The 26,975-nt window shown below is 34.1% G+C and overlaps 1 protein-coding gene across 1 annotated transcript in view; it reads right to left on the minus strand.

Moving 5' to 3' along the window:
• The window catches only part of LOC118204917 (uncharacterized), a 39,580-nt gene that overhangs the window by 10,024 nt on the left and 2,581 nt on the right, over positions 1-26,975 (minus strand). The window lies entirely within an intron of this gene.

A 26,975-nucleotide genomic window follows, 5' to 3' on the forward strand; every position in this document is an offset into this window, starting at 1 on the left:
ACAAATAAATATTAAGCTTTTTTTTTTTTGTAAATTTTGATACCCTTTAAATCATAACTGTTCTTTATTTCGTAAATTACGGTTTCATATTTTTAATTTTATAATTTCTGCATGCCATTTTACCAGATTTAAACTGATGATCTATAATCCGGAAAAATCGATAATCCGAAATCGCCGAAGTCCCGACGAGTCCGGATTAACGACTTTTGACTGTAGTATTAGCATTTGATAGTGCTCCTTATCAAATATAATAATTATAAATAATTCTTTTCTTCAGATCATATGAGACGCCTTGGAAATTATGAATTTTGAACGAAAGGTATTCCAATGCTATGCTGACAGAGAGAATAAATTTTTTATGTTCAGAATGAGATATTTTTCTCGTTTTATGTTATTTATGGCCTCAAATTATAAAATAACACACATATGCAAAACATTTATACATTAATCGATTGCAATGAAATATGCAAAGAACTAATAAAGAGTTTTTTTTTTAATGTTGCAACATTTTTAGTTATACATTGTAGGGTTTATATTTATTTTAACTAACATTTATTTTAAGTTTAAACTATCTTTCCTGTCAAGCCTTACTTTCCCCTGGAACTGCCAATGCCAGAGTATGTAAACTTTAGTAGAACGCGCAAGGATTCAAATTATCAGCGGAAGTATTCTGAGTTAAATAGAAAGGAATCAAGTTTGAGATGTGCTTTCTTACTTCACGAGCGCGGAGGTAGTTAGTCAGAAATTGAAGAACCCCGCGTTTCGGCCTGTGTGCTTTCCTCGGAGAATTGTTAATCGTTCAACGTGATATTCAAAGTTGCTGAATTAGCAGCGGTATTGTAAAACGCGGTGAGGTTAGTTACGTTTTATTATTTCTTTTCAGGTTCTTATTTTTATTTTACCGCCGGGTCGGCGTAGTTTGTGAGCATCAAGAGCACACAATTGTAATTTCTTAAGTTGAATAAAAAGGGACTTAAACCCTTCGCAAGACTCTGTCTAATTTCCAGTTTCAGCAGTCACCACTTTGTTGCGTGCAGGTTGGAGGTGCGCAACTCTACATTGGTGCCCGAACACTTGTCGAACTGAAATGGCCGAAAATCGGATGGAAGCCGCGGGACAACAACAAATGGCAAGCCAATTGGAAGGATTTGGATACCTGGTTCAGACGTTGAGAGCGTTAATTAAGCCAAACGTCAATTTCGACGGAAAAAATTCGGTGGCGATATTTCTAGAAGGCCTAGAAAATCACTTTCAGCTCTACCCTGTGCCTGAAAGACAAAAAGTTGCCATCGCCACATCTGCACTAAGAGGACAGGCCGCGCTATGGTGGAAGAATATAGGCAAATTTTTATTAGGGGAATTTGGAAGCCAGACATATACATTTGAAAATTTCAAAAAATTGTTAGTAATGGCCTTCCCCATAGTGAAAGATCGAGGAAAGCTAGAAGCCGAACTATATAGTTTCTATCAACGGGATATAGAAGAGTTGAAACTATGAAATAATAGATAATTTATTATTTTATACGAAAACAACAAACGAAAATCTCGAGTACAAACCAGTCATCCCAGCCTCACTTCGATTAAGCATTTTGAAGGAATTACACGACGCGAAAACAGCAGGTCATTTAGGGGTCAGAAAGACTTTAAAAAGGGTACGCGAGGCGGTATATTTCCCGCAATCAATGTCAGTTAATAAATGATATTAATTACAGCCCGGCCGGGTACTTAAATAGTATTCGCGCTACATTTCCGAATGAAATTTTAGGCATAGATCTTCTTGGTCCCTTCCCCCCTAGCGAGTTAAATAAAAATCGTTTCCTTTTAGTAATTGTAGATCCCTTTTCAAAATGGACAGAAATTGTTCCACTTAAACGCGCGTCAGCCAAAACAGTCGCAGATGCATTCTTACACAGATACATTTTAAAATACGGTGCACCGATAAAAGTCATTAGCGATAATGGAAAACAATTCATTAGTCAAATATTTGAAAACATATGCACTGGACTTGGCATACGCCATATCAAAATGGTTCCGTATAGACCACAGGCATCAAAATGGTTCCGTATAGACCACAGGCAGATAGAGTGAATAAAAACATTGTAAAAATAATTCGCAGTTACGTTAGCACACATCACAAGCGCTGGGATGGCTACATAAATGAATTAGCTTATGCTTTAAGAACGGCAAATTACGATACTACGGGAAAAACCCCAGCAGAATTATTTTTAGGCCGAAAGTTAATTACGCCTTTAGATAAATTATTCTTTGTGCAACAAAGAGAGCAAGAGTTTAAACAGAAAGATGTGCAAAAACTTATTGATCAGGCGCTTAAAAGCTCGGATACGGCAAGAAATAAGCAAAAAATATATTATGATAGAAAACACCGTGAAACAGATTTTAAAGTTGGGATAAAGTATTGAAGCGGAAATTTTCTTTATCAAGTGCCCCAGACAATTTTACTGCAAAGTTAGCTTCAAAATTTGAAGGCCCCTATGTAATTCAGGAAATCAAAGGAGTCGTATTGTACCTTAAGAATGAGAGAGAGGAAATCTGTAAAGCAAGTCCCGACCAGGTGAAAAAATACACTCACGTTTGTGAAAATTGCAACACCATGAAGGACTTACGCGAGTGAGCTGAAATTTTCAGGAAATGCAAAGTAGCGCATGATATGCAAATGATTAGAATTGCAAATCCGTAGCGCATGCGTTTGCTGAGCAGCGCCCTCTGAACAGCTGATGGATCCGAATAAATAGACGGCTGTAGCGAGGCGTGTATGGTTATCGGTGGTTATCTGCTAGTGGTAAACGTTAACTCAATCTGTACTTATGCCTCGTTGGCGAAAGAGAGCGAGATTTGAACAACTTACAGAGTTTGAACGAGGGAGAATCATCGGCCTTCGTGAAGCTGGATTGTCGTATCGTGCAGTAGCCTCTCGTGTGCAGCGTAACAGCAGCACAGTGATGCGCGTTTTGAAGCAGTGGACGGACGAGTGTCGGACAACTCGGAAATCCGGGAGTGGACCCCGAAATGTGACGTCAGCTCGCGATGATAGACACCTGGTCCGCATGGCGCGGACGGACCGTACAGCTTCCTCTAGACAATTGGCAGCACTATGGTCAATAGCTACAGGTGTTTCATTGTGTGCTTCATCAATTCGTAGACGTCTGCTGCAGTGTGGACTGCGCGCACGGACTCCTTTATACAGGATCCCCCTAACGCACGACCATCGCCGCCTGCGGCTACAATGGGCCAATCAGCATAGAGACTGGTGTGCTGATTGGCAGCATGTCGTGTTTTCTGACGAATCCCGCTTTAATTTGTGGTACCATGATGGCCGCATTCGTGTCAGACGCTATGCCGGTGAACGCCACCTTCCGGAGTGCATTATCGAACGCCACAGTGGACGAACACCCGGAGTTATGGTCTGGGGCGCCATAGCATATCATAGACGATCTCAATTGCTACGAATTGTGGGCAATCTGAACAGCAACCGGTATATCCGTGAAGTTCTACAGCCCGAAGCTGTTCCCTTCCTTCAAAGCTTGCCAGGCGCTGTATTTCAACAGGACAATGCCCGCCCTCATACTGCTCGGATTGTTAAATCCTTCTTTGCAGTGCAGCAGGTACAGCTTCTTCCTTGGCCTGCGTGTTCCCCGGATATGTCGCCAATTGAACATGTGTGGGATGTCATTGGTCGGCGTCTTGCTCGTGATCCTCGTCCTGTTGCGTCTGCAGACGAACTTTGGGTACGCGTACAAACGATATGGAATGCTCTTCCTCAGTCAGACATTCAAACTTTGTTTGACTCCATGCCACGTCGTGTAGCAGCACTTATTGCGGCGCGTGGTGGCCACACAAAATACTGATTCTGATCTCTTGTTCTTGTTTGTTTGCTTTCAACATTTAATCATTTATTTGTACCACTACCACTCAACTGTGTATTAAATTGCATTCAATTATGACGATTCCTTCTTGGTGTTGCAATTTTCACAAACGTGAGTGTACTATAATCAAAATGATTTTGAAATCCTTAAAAGTTTCTTGCAGGACTCAAGCCTAAAAGAAGTAGAAGGTCCAGAAATAACGACAACCGTTCCACCACCCAAGAAGCGGAGAACTGAAGAGAGACCTAGCCCTTCTACAACCCAGGCGACGGTACCGAAAAGAAAAAAACGAAAATTTTCAGACTCCAGCATTTAAGAAAAACAAGAATGCAAAGCCACCGCGTAAAGAAACCTTGGTAAAGAGGAAAACACCACCTACAACGTATCGCAGTAGAAATTATACATCAAGGAGAACGCTCCCAGGGCCAGAGAGTCAGGTGCAAACAAGGCCGCCATTCCGGAAACTAAAAAGACGGCAGGAGGAACGAAAATACCAGGAACAACAGAAGAAATTCAAGAAGGACTCCAGACCGGAGGACGTCAAGACCAGCCGTCCAAGGGAAAAACGAAAAAGACAGCAACCCGACAATTACGACGCCAAGAGGCCAGCATGCAGAGGACGCAAAAGAAAAACTAATGTGGACAACACTCAGAGGTCAGTAAGGAGAAGATTGACGTCCATGAAACCTATAATGTGGAAACAGTTTTGCCAGAAAAGAATGACGGAATTTCAATCATCGAAAACTCAAAGATAAGTTAAAATCTTCTATAAAATTTTTTTCTTTTGTTCCGAAATGTTATGCGTAAGTACGAAGTTCTATGTTTTGACGAAAGTCAATATGTCTCGGTTGAGACTTAGTTTTGTTTTACTTTATTTAGCTAAGGCAAAAGTATTATTTTTTTTAAGTACAAAATCTAAGAACAAGCATTTTCTGTTGGTCGAAACACTAATTCTGTTATGTTAAAGCCAAAATTTGGCCGAAGATAAAAATAACTTCGTATTCTTGTATTAATAAGAATTTTAGTTTCAGTGCCGCCAGCTTGGCGAAGAAGGAGTAAAGTAAAAATTTATTTTCTCTTATTCATTTTATGGTAAATTGTAAAAATCATATGTATTAAAATTTTGTAATTATATGTAAATACTTGAAAGTTATGTAAAAGTAGAATTTAGTCTAGAAGCATAAAATTTTAGATGCTAAAAGTAAAATGCTCAAAAGCAACGAATTCAAAATTTAAGTATTAAACTGTAGATAAAATCATGCTTTAGAGCGAAAGCCTGCATGTCTAAAGATGAATGAGGGGGAAGTTAGAATGAATGTGTTTTGTAGGGTTCTCCACCTACACTTGAATTATTAAGAAGGTTAAAGTAGCTCATCGAGTTGTAGAATGTCGAGTAAGGTGTGTCTATTTGGTCGTCGAATTCTAACAAATCATGGTGGTTAGGGAAAGTGTTGTAAGACTAAAACACGAATATTCCCGTTTGACACCACACATGGTGGAGAGCCAGGGTAAAGTTAAATTAATGTTTGAATAACCTGCTTCCAAGTTTTCCAAATTCTGGCAGCGGCAAATGTAGGGTTTATATTTATTTTAATTAACATTTATTTTAAGTTTAAACTATCTTTCCTATCAAGCCTTACTTTCCCCTGGAACTGCCAATGCCAGAGTATGTAAATTTTAGTAGAACGCGCAAGGATTCAAATTATCAGTGGAAGTGTTCTGAGTTAAATAGAAAGGAAACGAGTTCGAGATGTGCTTTCTTACTTCACGAGCACGGAGGTAGTTAGTCAGAAATTGAAGAACCCCGCGTTTCGGCCTGTGTGCTTGCCTCGGAGAATTGTTAATCGTTCAACGTGATATTCAAAGTCGCTGAATTAGCAGCGGTATTGTAAAACGCGGTGAGGTTAGTTACGTTTAGAGAGCCTTGTAGTTAGAGTCTTGTTATTATTTCTTTTCAGGTTCTTATTTTTATTTTACTGCCGGGTCGGCGTAGTTTGTGAGCGTCAAGAGCACGCAATTGTAATTTCTTAAGTTGAATAAAAAGGGACTTAAACCCTTCGCAAGACTCTGTCAAATTTCCAGTTTCAGCAGTCACCACTTTGTTGCGTGCAGGTTGGAGACGCGCAACTCTACAACATGACTAAAAATAAAATCACTTATTTACTTGCATCTTAAGAAATTTTATTTAATTACAAAATATAATTAAAGCTTTGGTTTAGCTGATTATGGCAAAGCACATTAGGGCTATCAGCCTTAAGGAAGGAATGCCTTCGAAGGACTTTCTAAGGGAAACTGACTCATATACATATTACACATAAGGCATCCACAAAAACAGTCATAAAATGCAGTCAATCCAACCACATGGAATCGAACATAGGTCAGAACTACCAATATTTACAGATTTTGCCGTGCAGCCGCTGGTGGGCTCTGTATGATAGAAGATCTCGCATTACTGCTGCAATAAGTATGCCAGAAGAAGTTCATGGGATAGAATATGAAGATAAAATTCATAAAATGTCTTTACTGAATCACATTCTATCCACGAGATTTTCAGAAATTAGAAATGACAAATTGCTGCAGCTTAAACATACACAGAGGGTGAGCAGTGCAAAAGGCCATAAGCATCTCTAAATTTTTTGCTTGCCTCAAAAACTGATAAAAACAGAAGATGGCACTACTTTACCGGTCGCGGACACTTAGCCAACAAGACATTTAGCCGACATGGACATTTAGCCGACAGGACATTTAGCCGACAGGGACACTTAGCCGACAGGACATTTAACCGACACTGACACTTAGCCGACTGGACATTTAGCTGACACGGACACTTAACCGACAGGTCATTTAGCCAACACGGACATTTAGCCGACAAGACACTTAGCCGACAGGACATTTTGCTGACACAGAGAGTTAGCCGTCAAGACATTTAACTACGAGACACTTAACTATCAATACATTTATTGGACAAGACACAAAGCTGACAGTAACATTTAGCTGCCAAGTACCCAATAATTGTTCAAACTTACTATCAATCACAAATTTCTCGACTTCTCCGTAAGTTCAATATTTAAGTTATTTTTTCACTATCAGTAAAATTCATTTTTTGATTCTTAAAGATCTCATATATACTTTTAATTATTGTGTTAATTTAGCATTGTTTGATATATATCCATGGACCTTATAAGAAATAGACCATCCCAAATGGATTTTCTCCCTTGCCTTGGCGTACTGCCGGCTATCACCTTGACCACATCCGGAGGAGTAGGGATGACTTGCAGAAACTTAATAATAGTTGGCTATTACAGCGCATATAATTTTCAAGAAAAAGCTGGTGATAGCACCTCATTTCACAAATTAGAATTTTTAGATATTTTTATTTTTGAAACTGAGATTGATTTTTAAAAATTTAGCATGTTTATCAAGCATAATTAATGTTCTAAATAATTATAAAGCTGTTACATGCTTTCAGGTCTGGATATTTTTTAGCTTTTCCTACGCTGTAAGGAAATTCGTATCTCCTTCTTTTAAAAAATAATATTTTAAATCTGAACTAATAGAAAAATTCAAATAAACAATTTTCTCTTATAATTTTTATGCTTTTTATAGGCGTAAATAAGTAAAAAATACTAAAATCGAAAAAAATGGATTTTTGAAAGTTTTTGCTTAAAATTCTTATTTGTACTGCTTTTTTTAAAAGTATATCTGAATATTATAGCATAATATTCTACAAAGAAGTTTTATTTCAATAATATTTCATAATACATCATAGTGATTAACACTTTTAACACTTTAATAATTTTTATGCATTTATTCTGATGTTAAAAATTGTATTTAACTGTAATAATTAATTGTGCTAGTATTTTATAGTGATTATTTTTTAAAATTTATGTCTAGTTCTGCATAAGTTTTCTTATTTATTGCTAATTAATTTTATTAACCAAAAGGGGCGGCAGCTCAGAAAAGCTATTTTTGAAACGGCATTTTGCTTTGTTTCACTATAAATGTCCGTTTCACTTTGAAAACTGTTGCCACCAAATATTATTGCCCTGTATTAAATTTAAAGAAATTAAATAATGAAGAATCTACATGAATGCATGTATGTTTTTCTCGCATTGTGAAAAAAACAACAGAATTTAGAATCATAAAATTTTGAATAACGTAATCCTCCACCCGAACATGGGCACCTGGATGGCCTAATTTCCAATTTTTTTTAATCCATTTGATATTTTGTAACTTTAACGAAGTTTTGATTACGAAACTCAACGCGTTCAAAGCAAACAATGGCAACCCTGTACAGAAAATAACAATCTCCAGTGCGGAAATTCTAAAGATATGTCATTTTCAAATATTTTGTGATATTGTTCTTGAATTAAATTTTATGTGGTTTACTTGTGAAGAACATGATGTTTAATAAATAAAGGTAACATGCAAAACGTTACAAAAACACTCCTTTGAGCTTAATATAAAATTATATTGCTGAGTGCTTCCAGAGTTTATCCTTTTTTCCCCCCTCATTACTCTCAAAAACGTTTATGCTCCGAATTTTATGAATTACTAAAATAAATAATCATCTTGCAATGTTAATAATTAATGATCAAATAATCAAATAAATTATAGTCTTGTTATGTTACAATAAATTTAAAAACTACTGCCTGAAAAGGCTCTTAAAATCAAAGAAAATTATCAGATCTTGTTTAATTTTACCTTATTTGTTTCAAAGCATAATATGCTATCAGTATTATTTAATTTTACTTTATTTGTACACAAAAGTAAGTTCATAAGTTTTGCATTTCGAATTTTTATCGTTTTACTAAAGTAAAGAAATTTATGCAAGAATTACGCTTGAAAAAATTGCACAAAATGCAGTAAAAAGTGCTTTTATGAGATATGTTAAATCTTGTTTTCAAAAACTGGGACTTTCATAATCTCATCACTTATACAACGTATCACATTTAATAATTAAAAACAGTTATGTGATACAAACGGCAGCGGTTTCTGTGTTAAAGTAAGCCAGATCATCCCTACTCTTTCTTACGGGCCCACCAGCGGCCGAGCGGTAACGTCGCTGAACACTGGTAGTTCGGTCCGAGGTTCGAATCCCGCGAACGGGCTGGCTGCATGGGTGTTCTCGTGGTTTCTCCCATGTGTAACGTGTATACAAGCCAGTTTCCCTTAAAAAGTCCTCCACAAAGGCATCCCTTTATAAAGCGCTGAAATTTCCCGTCAGGGAATATGAATGAAATTTCGAAAGGAAAAAAGAATTTTTTTAGCTAAGTACAGCGGTCACTTAATTACATTTTAACGTGAGATCTTCAAAAATTATCCATAAAGCTTCTTCATTTAATCAACTGGGTTCTTTTGAACACTTCATTAATAATTTTTCTTGTTTACTTAATGATATTAATTTATATATTATTATAATGATATTAATTTATATATTATATTATTAATGATATTAATATAAAATGTTACAGAATTTTTATCTCAAGAATGGTGCAGTTCATGCCACCATTCTTGAGATAAAAATTCTGTAACATTTTATTGACCACGCCTCTCGCTTAAAATACTTACTTAGGTTAATGTTTATAGCCCTAAACTCGTGCATAATATTTAATTTAGAAGTAAAATATTCTTTAAGGTTTTGTTTTATTCATTTTCGAGAAATTTCAGCGCCTTTTCAATTTGGCCAATGTAAACCAAAAAGCACGATACATATCAAACAATGCTAAATTAACACAATAATTAATAGCACATATGAGATCTTTAAGAATCAAAAAATGAATTTTACTGATAGGTGAAAAAAATGACTTAAATATTGAACTTATGGAGTACTTGAGAAATTTTGTAATTGATAGTTTAAATGATTTTTGGGTACGTGTCTGTTAAACGTCACTGTCGGCTTAGTAACCTGTTGATTAAATGTCTTGACAGGTAAGTGTCCCGTAGCTAAATGTCTTGACGGCTAACTTTCTGTGTCGGCGAAATGTCTTGTCGGCTAACTGTCCGTGTGGGCTAAATGTCCTGTCGGCTAAGTGTCCTTGTCAGCTAAATGTCCTGTCGGCTAACTGTCCATGTCGGCTAAATGTCCTGTCGGCTAAGTGTCTTTGTCGGCTAAATGTCTTGTCGGCTAACTGTCCGTGTCGGCTAAATGACCTGTCGGCTAAGTGTCTGTGTCGGCTAACCGGTGTCGGTTAAGTGTCACGGACCCCTACTTTACAGCAGCTTTTTTTGGACTGTCTTATTTTTTTAGTTTCTTTCTAAATAGAAGAGATCACATATGCTTATTTTGTTAATTCTTATTTCCTATTATTCATCAGCATGTATTATAGGGATCAAGCTAATAAATGCTGAAAGATGGCTGAATGTAGGTAAAGAAATTTCAATTCATATTTGTTAAAAGGCACTTGAGGAATAGTGGGGTATGCCAATCAAACAATTCAAATTTGAACCATATTGGAAGACCATGGTGAGCCAGCTAAGATCTTGCTGCTAACTTCTGATCTAAACCCTAAGGTCTCATTCTGATCTAAACCCTAAGGTCTCATTTGCAAAAACAGTCATTGAAAACAAAACAAAAAGAAAAATGTGGAACTTAGATTTTGTTAGGAACCAAGGCACTCCTGCTTCAACAGTGTTTCCACTTCTCTTGTCCCAACGCTCTTGAATGGAAGCTATCACTACATATTATACTAAGTTAAATGGCATTAGCTAATTTTTCAGCCTTCTTTCTTGCCACTTGTTTTACAACATTTCTGAATATAAGGTGCTAAAACGTGCATATTCATTTCATTCTTTCTTTACACTTCTCCTTTCTTTACACTTACAGACTCCAGACTCGAACTAGTCTTAACTTGTACCATTAGTCAAGAATAACACAATACAATTCAGAAACCCAAATATAGTGACAAAATCAGGAATTCTGGGTTGATTCACTAATTTCAAAATGAGTAAGAATTTTATTAACGTTACAACATTTTATTAATTTACAACATTTCTTATATTATTTTAAAAACTATCACAAAGTTGAATTGAAAAATTAAACACAAGCAAAGAAGTAAAGCACACTAAATGATAATGAGTGACAATTCGAAAAGGTGACTCAACGGCACGCTGAAAATGAAACTTATTTGCAGAATTCTTTTGCAAGTAGTCTTGATTCTAATTAGATACCTCTACCATTAACTGAAATTAAAATCCTTTTCCAAGATGAAAAGTATGATGTATCTAATTTTGTCAGTCATAAATTAACTGATAAAGAAAAACTTGGTTTTCTTGAAAATATTTGGTCTCCGACAACAAAATATGTGTCTCCAAGTTCTTCATTTGGGAAAGAGAATACAAATAGAAAATTTTAATTACATTATATTTTAATACCCTTGGCTTGCAAATACTTATTATACAATTATTATTATTCACCAATTTAGAAAAATTAATGAACAAGCCTTTCTGCACTTAAGGAAAATACGACGAAGAACTTCATGACCATTCAGACAAAAAATATTATAAGCATTCCTTGATATGTGCTGATATTTTAGAAAATTCAGGAAAAAAGTTCATTTCTCTAATATAAATAGTTATTTTCTATGGAAAGAAAAGATTTCCTCTAAGAATTCATTGTAATGCTGGGCAAATAAATGCAAATCATGATAGCACTGAATCTCATTAGAATAAAGGAAACTTTCGCCAACTCTTCAGATTTCAAGTAGCTGCAGGAAATGATGTACTGAAAAATTATTTAGATTTCAAGTAGCCGCAGGAAATGAAGTATTGAAAAATTATTTAGATTCCAAATGCAATGTATATTTCATCAGAAAATACAAAATGAAATAATAAATGCTTGGAATAAAATTATTGTTGTTGTTGACTAATGCTCATTTGTCTAACCTATAAACAGCTCAAGCCCACAGAATTCCTTGTGGCAAGGAGTGCAAGATATACCTGTTGTTGGCAACAACCTTGAGCACCTTACAGGCGACAGTGCGATTTAGCTCAGTTCTACCCCCAATTTTGATGGAGAGCAACCGGGGGTATGTGTCTGAGGGTCTCCTATTCCTCTTTCCTCCCCACCAACCTCTCGAGAGGATTTTCGGCTTACTGCATATTTCGCATGCCACCATGCTGCATGGACACTATACTTTTACAAACATCCATGCCTTCTCCGGGATTCAAACCTGGACCTTTTGGCATGCAAGTCAGCGACGCTAACCACTATACCGATTGGGCAGTGGAACAAAATTATTTTATAGATCACTGAAAAAGCAAATGCTTTTCAATTATAGGATTTGCTGGAAATAAAATACAATTCTTCAAAACAGTAAGTATCCATTTGTGTGAAATACGGGAAGAACTTGGCAGAAAAATTATTTTAATAGAAGTTTTTTACAATCCATACCCATAGTGTCGACATGTATCATTACATAAAAATTGACATCAATAGGCTTTATTTTGAAATACACGAGAGCTTAAGGCTAATGTTGGTGCCTTAACCATGTCCGAGATATTCAAGAGCATAAAATCTAAAGTGAGAAAAAGATTTTCTTCAGCACTCTTGTGTGCAATGTGCTTCTCATTCCCCCAACTTGGCAATTGCTGATGCATATCACATTAAAGATTCGTACTTGCATAGAAGTGATAGAGAATGTTATTCCTTTATGAACAATCCATAAAGGTTTGGTTTGATTTAGTTTATTGAGAATAGAATAGGGCAAAGCACACTAGGACTATTTGGCTAAGGGTAGCGATGCCTTCGTAGAGGACTTTCTAAGGGAAACTGGCTCATATACACACACATGGAGAAAACGACGAAAACGCCCATGCGACCAAACCACCAGTGTTCAATGATTTTACAACTCGGCCGCTGGTAGGCGAACAATCCATAAAGAAATTTTTCTTTGCAAGAAAATACATTAAATTTAATCCCATCCTCAAGTACTACTTGTTAGACAGAGAGACAAAACTCTATTGTGGTGTAATGAAGTTTTAAAGAAAATCTCGCCATTTTTTAAAGAACAACCAACTTTATTAGTCAAAACTTACAGAATAACTGAAATCATGCATCGTCTGCATGGATATTCTTTTGCTCGGTTTCTTTACATTTTTTTAGTGGAATTATGTTGGTAACATAGCAACGTAAATGCGTTACAGTGGTTATAGTGAAATTACTAAAACCTTTAGTTCATACACTAAATATATGCCATGATAAGGAGTGCTTTTCTGGACTTATATGTGCTTGAGTCCTTGAAATGTTATGCTTTTCTGATTGCCTTATTTTCATTTGCAAAAATGTTTTCATATACATTGTCATTAAGTAGGATTTTCCAGTCAAAATCAATGGATCTCACTACAGCAATCCAATTACGTGACAATATTTTAAGAGAACTTCAAAACATTCAGGACAATTCAGAAATGTTTTCAGCCTAATTTTATTCAGAGTCACCTATAGTTCGACAGCAAATAAATAAAGAATTTGAAATTTCTCTTTCATGATTTGTAAGCTACACAAACAATGCCATTTTAATACTATGTACAAAGTTCATAATCCGGACCCCAAAGCCACAAACTTACACAAGCGAGATTAATATGCGTGTCCACTACGCATGCGCATAAAGCGTGTACACATGCATGCTTCCAATAGTGAAGAAAGCGACAGAGATTATTGAAAATGAAAAAATTTCGATTGACAAGTTAGTTGGCATTCTCGACACAGCAATTACAGGACTTGAACAGTGGAATTTTGTAACTGAACAAGAAATTATGTCTGTTTCTAGAAGAGAGAATTAAAGAGAAAGTATTAGCACAAAAAATGAAGCAACATAAACAACTTACATTAAAAGAAATGTTTAATAGCGTAAACAAATAATTAAGCCTTTTTCTTTTTGTAAATTATGATACCCTTTAGATCATAATTGCTCTTTATTTCATAAATTATGGTTTCATATTTTTAATAGACATAAAGAAATATTATATTCTTTTAATATTAAAATTCTCCATGATAAAAATCTAAAATCTGCATAGCAGTGCTTGTCATTTAATACAATAATAAAAGAAATCTTTTTTTAAATTGGTATTTAATTTCCAGCAGTGCATACAATTTTAAACACTCCTTTATACAATTTATGTACACATGATAAGTATGCTAAAAAAATTAAAAAATTAAATAATTTTTTATCCAAAGTGAGTCAAACCATTTCTGGCACACTTCTGTTATCGGGGACAGGATTAAAAAATGTATGATAGTATGCACGCCTGAAGCAAACTGTACCAAAAACAAAAGGCGGGTACAGTTCTATATCTTCTGTTGTACTGGGCCGATTGACGAAATTCAAATTGCATTTTCCATGTCTTGAAAGCGCCATTTAGGAGATGTATTAGATTTATATATAGCACAGTTCTAATATGGGTTTTGTTTGGTTTATTTAATTATGGCAAAGCTCACTAGGGCTATCTGCCTAAGGGGAGGAATGCCTTTGTGGAGGACTTTCTAAGGGAAACTGGCTCGTATACACACTACACATGGGGAAAACCATGAAAACGGCCATGCAGCTAGCTCGTTCATGGGATTAGAACCTCGAACTGAACTACCAGTGTTCAGCGACTTTACCACTCGGGCACTGGTAGGCTCCTCTAATATAGGTATTCTGGCATAAAACAGGCTTTTTCTGAAATAAGATGTCATTTTTTTTTTCATATTTCGATTCTATGACTCATTATGCCAAACTGCCAAGTTTTGTAAAAATAGGACGAGTAGTTTTTAAAAAATTAGCTCTCAAAATGTTAGCTCCTTTAAGTTCATTCCAAATAAAATTCTCCCATTTTTGTATCATTTATTCTTAAAATTTCTATTTTTAAAAAATTTTTAAGAATTTTTCAAAAAAATTTTGAATTATGACCTCATTGCCTTAAAGTAGATGTATTTCTAAGCACACCTGCAAAATTTCCTAGGATATATGTGAATTTATAAGTGAATTTTGAAATTTGGCATATTTGCTATAAGTAATAATAACGCCAAATGTGGTTTACACACTTTGTTAAAATTATTTGAAATAATGAACAATGACTTTTTTTCACTCATTTACAATGAAAAAAAAAAAAAAAAGAGAGAGAAAGGAAAATAGGTTGCCATAAATTAAGAAGTTTGCCAAGTGAATTATCCTTGACGCAAACTGAAAAGAATGCACAAAAATTAATTTTTGAATTTCTCTCAAGTAACTGTAAAGCCCTTTAAAGCTATTACAATGCACAAAAACGTAGCCAGTCCATTGCAGCTACTCTCCAAATCATCCCATGATTTAGATATACTCAAATTTCATAGTAATTAACTGTATTATTTTCGTATAACTTAGTTTGTTTCTTTAATAAGCAATGTATTGCTGAAATTTGAAAGATAACTTAAAGAGGTTATGCCACAAAGATGACAACTGTTCTAAAACTTGGAGATTTGCCAAGCAGCATGGGTGATTAATGCCTTGATAACCTAATGCCGTATAATACGATGCCCCCATCCCCTAGAAAACTATTTATTTCTAAAGCTAAAAAAAAACTCATACAGTCAAAAGTCGTTAATCCGGACTCGTCGGGACTTCGGCGATTTCGGATTATCGATTTTTCCGGATTATAGATCATCAGTTTAAATCTGGTAAGATGGCATGCAGAAATTATAAAATTAAAAATATGAAACCGTAATTTACGAAATAAAGAACAATTATGATCTAAAAGGTATCAAAATTTACAAAAAAAAAAAAAAAAAAGCTTAATATTTATTTGTTTACTTTATTAAACATTTCTTTCAATGTAAGTTGTTTAAGTTGCTTTGTTTTATGCGATAATACTTTCTCTTTAATTCTATAAACAGACATAATTTCTTGTTCAGTTACAAAGTTCTGCTGTTCAAGTCCTATAATTGCTGTGTCGAGAATACCGACTAATTTGTCAATAGAAATGTTTTCGTTTTCAATACCCTTTGTGTCAGTTTCTTGACTATCGGAAGCAAATTATAATAATGAGGAATTTGATTTAAATCATATCAAAGACGGAGTACATCGAGATGAAATGTTACATTTAGTAAGGAATTATAACATCTGCCCTGAAGATAAGGATAGTGATGACAAATCAACTTCCAATTCATTGCACACCGCAGCATAAAACAACGGTAACTAGAGCCATCAAATTTTGAATAACGTATACTGAGGGGGAAAAAAGGGGGAGAATTCTCTATCTCCTGTTCTACTGGGCCGATTGACGAAATTCAACTATTCAACTTGCATTTTTCATGTCTCGAAAGTGCGATTTAGGATATATTAGATTTATCTATAGCATCGTTCTAATATAGGTATTTTGACACAAAATCAGACTTTTTCTGAAATAACATACCAATTTATTTCCATATTTCGATTCTACGACTCAAATTACGCCAAACTACCAAGTTTTGTATAAATTGTACAAGTAGTTTTTAAAAAATTAGCTCTCAAAATTTTAGCTTCTCAATGTATATTTTTTGGTATATATTTATTAATCTCTCTTTTTTTTTTATTAAACTTATTTGATTCTTCCTTACACATTTCGAAATTTAGATTCATACCAAACAAAATTCACCATTTTTTATGATTTATTTTTTAAATAAATTTTATAAATTTTTTTAGTTATAATCTATAAAAATTTTACCATCATCTTAAAGTAGACGTATTTCTAAGCATACCTGCAAAAAATTACAGTTTGTTATTCAAAATTTCCGAACATGTACGTGAATTTATATATTGGCCCATTTTAAAATTTGGCATACTTGTTGAAAGCGATAAAACATCAAACGTGGTTTAGACACTTTGCTAAAATTATTTGGAAGCAGAAACGAAGTCACTTTTTTTCCGCTCATGCACAGTGTAAAAAAGTAGGAACGAGTGTCTTTTTTTTTCCGCTCTGGTGTAAATGAAAGGAAAGGAAAGGAAGACTGTCACATGTTAAGAAGTTCGCCAAGTGATGAACTGAAAAAATTTCGCCAAGATAAATTTTTAATTTCTCTGTAAATTTCGCACCAAATCTTACAAAATTTAAATTTAGGCATAATTTGAGTCGCAGAATCAAAATATGGAAAAAAACTGGCATGTCATTTCAGAAAAAAGTCTGATTTTGTGTCAAAATACCTATATAAGAACAATGCTACCCGTAAATCTAATATATATCGAGACATGAAAAACGCAATTTGAATTTCGTCAATAAGCCCAATAGAGAGAGAGATATAAAACTGTTCCTTTTTTTTGTGTGTGTGCAGTGTACATAAATAAGTACAGTACAAAGTCCGAAATCCGGATTCGTCGGGACTTTGGCTATTCCGTATTTTGGATTTTTCCGGATATTAGATCATCAGTTTAAATTTAGTAAGGTGGCATGAAGAAATTATAAAATTAAAAATATGAAATCGTGATTTATGAAATATTTATGATCTTAAGATTATAAATATTTATAATCTTTGATCTTTCAAATCAAAATTTGAAAAAAAAAATAAACTTAATTATTTGTTTATCTTAATGTAAGTTATTTCAGTTGCTTCCTTTTTTTTGTGCTAATATTTTCTTTTTTATTTCATAGACAAACATAATGTCTTGTTTAGTTACATTGTTGAAGTCTTGTAATTGCTGTGTCGAGAATCCCGACTAACTTGACAATCAAAATTTTTTCATTTTCAGTAACTTTTCTGTCACTAACGGTAGCGGTATTTTCTCGATCTAGAACCATAACTACAGATTTCGCCATTCATTAATTGATCGATGATTGAGAAGCCATTGTCATCACAATGAAAAAGTCTTTTATATCATCATCATCATTTATTATCGCTTCTCCACATTTCTTTACAAAATCTATTAACTGGAAAATTTTAGCTTTGATTTGCGATATCCGAAAATAATTAAAATTTGCGGCCATCATCATCAAATTTAGCTATCGTTCACTATACATATTTGGCTATGCATCATGAGCTTGGCAACTAACAATTTTATCTTGCTTCTATCGCTCACTGAGACAATTAAGCCTGAATTGTATTAGTTATTTATTATACTTATTTCTTGCACATGCTTAAGGCTTTTATCAGAGTTCTGAATAAATAAATTCCCACATATATTTAAGCCTTATTGAGGGCCAGCGCTAGATATCTTACCACCTGATGCAGTCTCTGTGGGTCCTAAATTCTGCAACCCGGTGCGGCCATACCAGCCCTGGCACTGGTTCTAGGTTTATGCGAATAACAAATCAGTTATTCTTAATTCCAATAGCCCTAAATGTTATCTTTGGGTCTATGAGTATCATCAACAAAATCTATTTTTAGCATATGGAAAGAAATTTTTGTTAAATTTTTCCTCATCAGCATTTTTTAGTGCATTTAACTTAAATCTATAATCATTGCCAAGCATAATGTCAACATAAAAGGTTAGCCAACTCCTTTTATTATTCAATTACTAAAATAAAAATATTGTTTGGCATCGCTACATGAGTCGTTACTTAAGTTGTCATGTGTTTATCAACATGTGTTTATCAATATGCGGGGATGAAAGGGAAGTATAATAGATAATGATTCGCCAGGTTGGTGTCAGATCAACGATGTATCTATGTGGAATGTTTTGGTTTGAGATATGTGCCAAGCAGATATCCAGCAACGAAGCCAAATTACTGATCGTACAAATTTATGCTAAAATGATTGCTTCTTCAATAACAAAATATTTTATTTAATGTTGAAGTGAAATTAAGAATCTGGATTCTCCAGATGTTTTATTATGCGCAGAGGGCGGAATTAAATGCGCATGCATAAAGCCTACGAGAAAAACAATGGTTTTGAGGTCCGGATTTTAGATCATTCCGGATATTGGACGTCCGGATTTCGTACTTTGTACTGTATAGTTATAGATACATTCATACCTGCATATATACATGCATACATATCTACATATATTTCTGAATCCAGTCCTGATAAAGGAACAGTAACCCTTTTGTTTTAAATTTTTTACAATGAATATAAACTTCTATTATATACAAAAATAGCAGCTGGGAGATCCTTTAATAAGTTAACATTCATAATATTGAAAAATACACGCTTTTGCAAAAAAATCAGGTGAATCTTCGGATTATGGTAACTTGGGCGATTTTTTGGTGAAAATTTAGCAACCAACTCTGCTAGTTTCTTTTTTTTCTTTTTTTTTTTGTTGACGCCATTTTGTTTCCACGAAGTAAAGGCATGTTTTTTTTTTTTATTTTTATTTTTATTTTTTTATTACTCAACATTTTTTCCAACAATCTGCTAGCCGAATTACGCTTATGCTAGAACTTTTATGCAACAAAAGTGCTTAATCATGACAAAGATTAGGTGCGAAATTGGGAGAATGTACAGAATCGCCCACGCTTCGCGCGTTTTTAAGAATTGCACATACGCGGTATCCATGTACACGTCGACCTATTTTCACTTAAAAAAACATCCCAGAATTGCACAAAAATGGCATTGCGCACACTCTTGACTTTATCCATGTACACATCGACCTATTTTTACTTAAAAAGTCAAAGAAAATGGACAAAAATCCAATTCTTCTTACTCCTGTAAAAAGCGCCAAACAAATAAGTGGGCGATTCTTCACTTTAGCAGCGAAATTGTTTCTAAGTCTTTATTAGCTAAAATCACGATCGGAATTTTCCGGAAAATGTCACATGACATGTCTCATGATTTCTCATTTCTCTGAGACAAAATAATCTGTGATTCGAACTGTGTACTTCTCAGATTAAAGTCCTACCTAGTAACCTTTATCGCCTTACCAAAATGTCATCAATGTACCTATTACCATATTCCAAAGATTAGCCAAAACATGTTATACATTTAAGCACTACCAAAAGGAAACACAGTCAAAAGTCATTAATCCGGACTCGTCAGGACTTCGGCGATTCCGGATTATCGAGTTTTCCGGATTATAGATAATCAGTTTAAATCTCGTAAGATAGCATGCAGAAATTCTAAAATTAAAAATATGAAACCGTAATTTATGAAATAAAGAACAATTATGATCTAAAGGGTATCAAAATTTACAAAAAAAAGCTTAATATTTATTTGTTTACTTTATTAAACATTTCTTTCAATGTAAGCCGTTTAAGTTGTTTCGTTTTATGTGATAATACTTTCTCTTTAATTCTATAAACAGACATAATTTCTTGTTCAGTTACAAAGTTCCGCTATTCAAGTCCCGTAATTGCTGTGCCGAGAATACCAACTAACTTGTCAATCGAAATTTTTTTGTTTTCGCTAACCTCTCTGTCACCTTCTTCATGTCTTTATCCATTTTTTGCAGCAATTCCACTTTTTGTTTGATGGACATTGAAACATACTTTCGTTTTGTAGATCCTTTGGGAGCTCCAGCATTGGAAATTCTATTTGACATAATCGAAAGTTCAAGTTTACTTTTATAAAATTGCTCTTACAGTCTGCAAAAAAAAAAAAAAAAAAAAAATAAGCCAGATCCAATTCGAAGATTAAGGAACAACACAATCATCGACATTAACTGAAATAGATAATTTTAGCTTATACCGTCCGTTATACATAAAATGCGCACGCGAAAACGTATTCTGCGCTTGCGCACACGCATATGCGCAGTCGTAAAGGTCTTACGCGCTTGCGTAAACACATATGCGCATGTGTCAACGCGACGCGCACAGAAAGTTTTTAGCGTTGAGGTCCGGATTATAGATCATTCCGGATTATGGGTGTCTGAATTAACGACTTTTGACTATATTCACTTAACATGATTTTCAAGTTCGCTTCGTACACCAGAGCCACGTAAAAATCAAAATAACAATCGTACTCATATGACTTTTTTCAAACTAGGTACTCTTTCTGATCGAACGCTTCACGAAATGTTACATCGCGAATTTCAATTATTAATATGTGTTTCAAGTCATTATTATTCTAATATTTTTATTTGTATTCATGTGTATTTTAATCTGGAAAAGAGTATTCTTATGCTCTTAAGGTGTTGTTTAACTTGTTGGTGTAACAAATTTTCATCCTCCTAAAACTGGCATTCACTTGAAATTATAAATATAACTTTTCAATTTTTCTAACGGTAATATTTAATTTATATAAACAATAACAATATACAGGTAGAAAAATCACTATTAACTGTTCTGCATTCGGGAAAACTAAGAGAGAGAGAGAGAAAATATACTTAAAACTTCACTCACAGATAGAAAACAGTTTTTCCTGATAGCAGGATCCTTAGTGTTCAATCCACATGGAAATGAGCCAAGCCCATTTTTCTTTCGGTGACAACCCTTTCTGAAACGTCTAAAAATCATTAGGAATTCCGAGTGGAAATAACAGTCTAATAATTCTTCAAACAGCCAGGAATCGCTTTAACTGTCCATTAGGTGGGAACCAATAGTCCAATTTAGAAGGATCTTTTAACTGTCCATTAGGTGGGAACGAATAGTCCAATTCAGAAGGCTCTTTATTTCAATTGAATAACAGGTAGCTGAATAGGCACCAGTTTTTAGCACAATCACATGCATCATCGAAGCGGCGAGGCAACATTTTATGCTGAATGTTCCGGAAAAAGGCTCTTGGAGATAAACCGGCGATTCAGGTGAAGAGAGAAAATCTGTGCTAATTCTCTATACATCTCAATCAGCTCTCAGTAAAAATGCTCTTTGCAGCTCGCGCACATTTCTTTAGACATCTCGCAGGAAAATGTTCCTTGCATCTCGCACAAAACTTTTAAATATCCCGCAGAAAAGAAAAACGGTACCCAGTCCCTCTTGTTCAGGAAGCCCGCAGCAGAGCAAAGCGACCCACGATCTTTCTTTCTCTTTTACATCGCGGCTTCTCAAAATTCGCTCGAATCAAACTCCGCTACAACCATCACCGAAGCCCGCTTGTACAAGTCGCTCGCCCCGCAAAACTTTCTGCTTCTCCTTTTCCTTTTCGCTCAGAAATCTGAATCGGAATGATCTCTAGCCTGGTGCAAGCACCCAGGAAATCTCGGTTTCTCCGCCTCTGTGAGTTCATAGGCTTTCAAAAAAATCATAAAATTAAATCTTACCAATCCCGGAATTTTATGTTATCTAAATTGAGAAAATGACACACCCATGACGAATCAAACACCAGAAAATCTGACAATGCTATCCGAAAAACATCTGTACTCACAATGTGAGAAAAACAAAATAGACTACCCAACTAACAAGCGAAACTAGCTCTACAAGAATCCAATTACTTAAAGTTAGTACACCACCGACTATCTTGAAGTAAGAAAACTGCAACCTTAACAAAGCGACAAGAAGAATGATTAACGTTTCACACGCGTTAGCTAAAGGCGACAATACACACCCTCTACTGCCTCCATTGTTGGAAAAGGCCATAAACCAGATGGCTCCCGCAACCGTTTCCAGCCTTAGTTACAATTCCCACTCAAGAACAAGAAGTTAAACAACACCTTAAGAGCATAAGAATACTCTTTTCCAGATTAAAATACACATGAATACAAATAAAAATATTAGAATAATAATAACTTGAAACACATACAGTCTAAAGTCGTTAATCCGGACTCGTCGGGACTTTGGCGATTCCGGATTAACGATTTTTCCGGATTATAGATCATCAGTTTAAGTCTCGTAAGATGGCATGCAGAAATTCTAAAATTAAAAATATGAAACCGTAATTTATGAAATAAAGAACAATTATGATCTAAAGGGTATCAAAATTTACAAAAAGAAAGCTTAATATTTATTTGTTTACTTTATTAAACATTTATTTCAATGTAAGTTGTTTAAGTTGCTTCATTTTATGTGATAATACTTTCTCTTTAATTCTATAAACAGACATAATTTCTTGTTCAGTTACAAAATTCCGCTATTCAAGTCCTGTAATTGCTGTGCCGAGAATACCGACTAACTTGTCAATCAAAATTTTTTCGTTTTCACTAACCTCTCTGTCACATTCTTCATGTCTTTATCCATTTTTTGCAGCAATTCCACTTGTTTGTTGGACATCGAAACATACTTTCGTTTTGTAGATCCTTTGGAAGTTCCAGCATCGGAAATTCTATTTGACATAATCGAAAGTTCAAGTTTACTTTTATAAAATTGCTCTTACAATCTGCAAAAAATAATAAGCGGGATCCAATTCGAAGATTAAGGAACAATGCAATCATTAACATTAACTGAAATAGATAATTAGATAATTTTAGCTTACACCGTCCGGTATACATTAAACGCGCAGGCGAACTGCACTTGCGCACACGCATATGCGCAGTAGTCAAGGTCTTACGCGCATGCGTAAAACGCCTGTGGGCATGTGCCAACGCGGCGCATGCGCAGAAAGTTTTTAGCTTTGATGTCCGGATTATAGATCATTCCGGATTATGGGTGTCCGAATTAACGACTTTTGACTGTATTAATAATTGAAATTCGTGACATAATAATAGTGACCATCTGAAGCTTTCTTCCTACAAACCCATTCAAATTCATCTAAACAGTTTTAACACACACCACAAAAACGCTTACAAACATCCCATGATTCAAAATTTACCAGAATCATGCACCCGATTACGTCAAAATAGTGTTTCCATAACATTCAACTACTCAGGCTACCATAAATTAAACAACAACTTGGCGATAAATCAAACAACAACTTTGCCTTAATACAAGGGGTACCTTAAAATCTACTCTATCCCAGGTGCTATGACCTTCATTTTTTAATTATTTTATTATCTGTGTATGAGCTATATACATATTCAATTTCATCAAAAACAACCACTTCCTTCATGATGCTTCTATTTTTTTGCAGAAGAGTGTATATTTCTTAAAATTAAAAATTGCTAAAACACGTAAGTGTGCATCATTTAAAACATTTTTCAGTTTGGAAGCTATATGTTTATGACTGATCACTGCAAAGTTTGCATAAGGACATTTATGGATACTGTATATAAGAAATATTAACATATATAATAATGCTTATAACATTATCACTTTTAATTAAAAAAGTTTAACATTTTTTAAAATCACTTAATTTTTTAACAGGGTCTAAAAATAAAATAGGTTTTCTATAAATGACATAATTTAACGAAAAAGAAAAAAAAAAAGGCTGATCTTTGGAATATGGTAACTGGTAGTTTGGCGACATTTTGGAGGCAATAAAGGTTACTACCTAGGACTTTGGTAACAATGTGAGAAGCACTCAGGGTTGATCTTTGGATTATGGTAACTTGGCGATATTTTGGCGAAAATTTGGTGACCAACTCTGCTACAGCAACCCTCTATTTCCCCCCCCCCCCGCCATTTTGCCTTCACGAAGTAAAAACATGTTTCTTTTCTTTTTATTTACTGAACACTTTTTCCAAGAATCTACTAGCAGAATTACAATTATGCTAGAAATTTTATGTAACAAAACTGCTTAATCATGACAAATATTAACTGCAAAATTGGGAAAAAGTGCACAATCGCAAACTCTTTGCACGTTTTTCAGAATAGCACATACATATAAACCATTTATACGTTGACTTATTTTTACTCAAAAAAACACCTCAGAATTGCACAAAAATGGCATTGCACACACTCTTAACTTTATCCATCTACACTGCTATTTTCTCATAAATTACAAAAATTTGCACGAAAATGCAAAAAAATTTTGTGAATCTTTAAACTCGGTAAAAAGCACATATATGAAATTACCTGATCGCGAAAAAGTATATACCCTTTCCAAGGATGAACATTTCCACGTATAAAATAAATAAAATATCTAAAAACTTTACCTCTAAATTATCCATTATATTATAAACGTCACCAACGAATTCATACCGCAAACATTCAAAATGGTTACAAATACTTAGTGTCAAATATTTAAATTATTTCCATGCACATTTACTTCCACTGAAACGTATACCAAATTCCTACAAACATATAATTCACAAAATAACTATCATTTAATTAAAATATAATTAAATTCAAAAACACTACTTAAAATATAAATAAGCACATACATTAAATTAATAAAAATTAGCTTACTATCCTAATTACTTTAAACTAAATCATTGCTAATAACAATTTTCCAATAATACAATATTACTTTATTTACTCCTTACTTTTTAGAACAATGCATAAAAATAATATCCTCAAATAATTAAAAATACTAACTTACCTAATATTCTTCAAAATCTCAGAATCTTGATTACGTGGCCGATAAACTTTTCTTATTTCCTCCGCTAAATAAAAAGCAAGCGTATGTGCGCCTGTTTCAGGATCTTTAAAATCATACTTATAGTTCACAGCAAGGTACCAGGTAAAATAAATAACTTTACTTCTATCTCGCACAACCTTAAAAAAACACTTATTACTACCCCTTTCAATCCCACTAAATACCCATTTCAAATTCACTTTAGTTAGGACCATGGGATCCAAAAATAAACCAACACTGTTTCACACAACACAGAATAAAGCTAAATACAAAATTTCCAGATTTCCCCCCTTTTCCGATTAAAGAACTGTAATTCGTCAATTAATGTCACATGACATATCTCATGATCTCTCATTTTCCTCGCACAAAATAATGCTTAATTGGAACTGCATACTTCTCACATTATTACCAAAGTCCTAGGTAGTAACCTTTATCGCCTCCAAAATGTCGCCAAACTACCAGTTAGCATATTCCAAAGATCAGCTGCACCCAATTCCGATTACGCATTATTTTGTGTGAGGGAAATGAGAGATCATGAGATATGTCATGTGACATTAATGGACAAATTACAGTTGTTTAATTGGAAAAGGGGGATAATCTGGAAATTTCGTATTTAGCTTTATTCTGTGTTGTGTGAAACGTGACATTAATGGACGAATTACAGTTCTTTAATCGGAAAAGTGGGTTAATTTTGAAAAGCTTCATTGTGTGTTGTGTGAAATAGTGTTGATTAATTTTCGGATTGCACGGCGCTATGTAAAGGGAATTCTAAATTTTTAATGTGTTTATCTGATAATAATGATAAGTTGAGATTGTGTGAAAGGAAGGATATTACAGTTAAGTTTAAATGGCGGTGCAAGAAATATTGTGAAAATGGACATTTTGTGAAAAGGAGTGTAAGGAAGGGTATGTGGTTTGCTGAAAGTAGTTTGAGTATAGGTAAAATTTTATTAATTTCTTATTACTTGGTGAATAGACTTCCAGATGACTACTGGATTTAGGATTTAGAAATTAGCAGTAGTACTGCAGGGACGTAATGAAGATTCTGAAGAAGATTAGGTAAGTTAGTATTTTTAATCATTTGAGGATATTATTTTTATGCATTGTTCTAAATGTAAGGAGTAAATAAATTAAAATGGTATTATTTGAAAATTGTTATTAGCAATGATTTAGTTAAAAGTAATTAGGATTGTAATCTAATTTTTATTAATTTAATGTATGTGCTTATTTATATTTTAAGTAGTGTTTTTTAATTTAATTATATTTTAATTTAATGATCGTGATTTTGTGAGTTATATATTTGTAGTATTTTGAAATACGTTTGAGTAGTATACGTTGAGTATTTTCATGCATTTTCGTGAAATTTTTCTAATTTATGAGAAAAAAGCAGTGTACATGGATATAGTGAAGAGTGTGCGCAATGCCATTTTTGTGCAATTCTGGGATGTTTTTTCAAGTAAAAGTAAGTCGACGTGTACATGGTTTAGTGATATTTTAATTAAATGATAGTTATTTTGTGAATTTTATGTTTGTAGGAATTTGGTATACGTTTCAGTTGAAGTCAACGTGTATGGAAATAATTTAAATATTTGACACTAAGTATTTGTAACTATTTTTAATGTTTGCGTATAATTCGTTAGTGACGTTTATAATATAATAGATAATTTAGAGGTAAAAGCTTTTGGATATTTTATTTATTTTATATGTGAAAATGTTCATCTTTGGAAAGGATATGTACATTTTCGCGCAAATTTTTGTAATTTATGAGAAAATAGCAGTGTAGATGGATAAAGTTAAGAGTGTGTGCAATGCCACTTTTGTGCAATTCTGTGATTTTTTTTACGTAAAAATAAGTCCACGTGTAAATGGTTTATGTGTATGTGCTATTCTGAAAAACGCGCAAG

Source organism: Stegodyphus dumicola, chromosome 9, assembly GCF_044657685.1.
Source record: "Stegodyphus dumicola isolate Sdum_Otavi_A_Nest chromosome 9, ASM4465768v1".
Classification (NCBI taxonomy): domain Eukaryota; kingdom Metazoa; phylum Arthropoda; class Arachnida; order Araneae; family Eresidae; genus Stegodyphus; species Stegodyphus dumicola.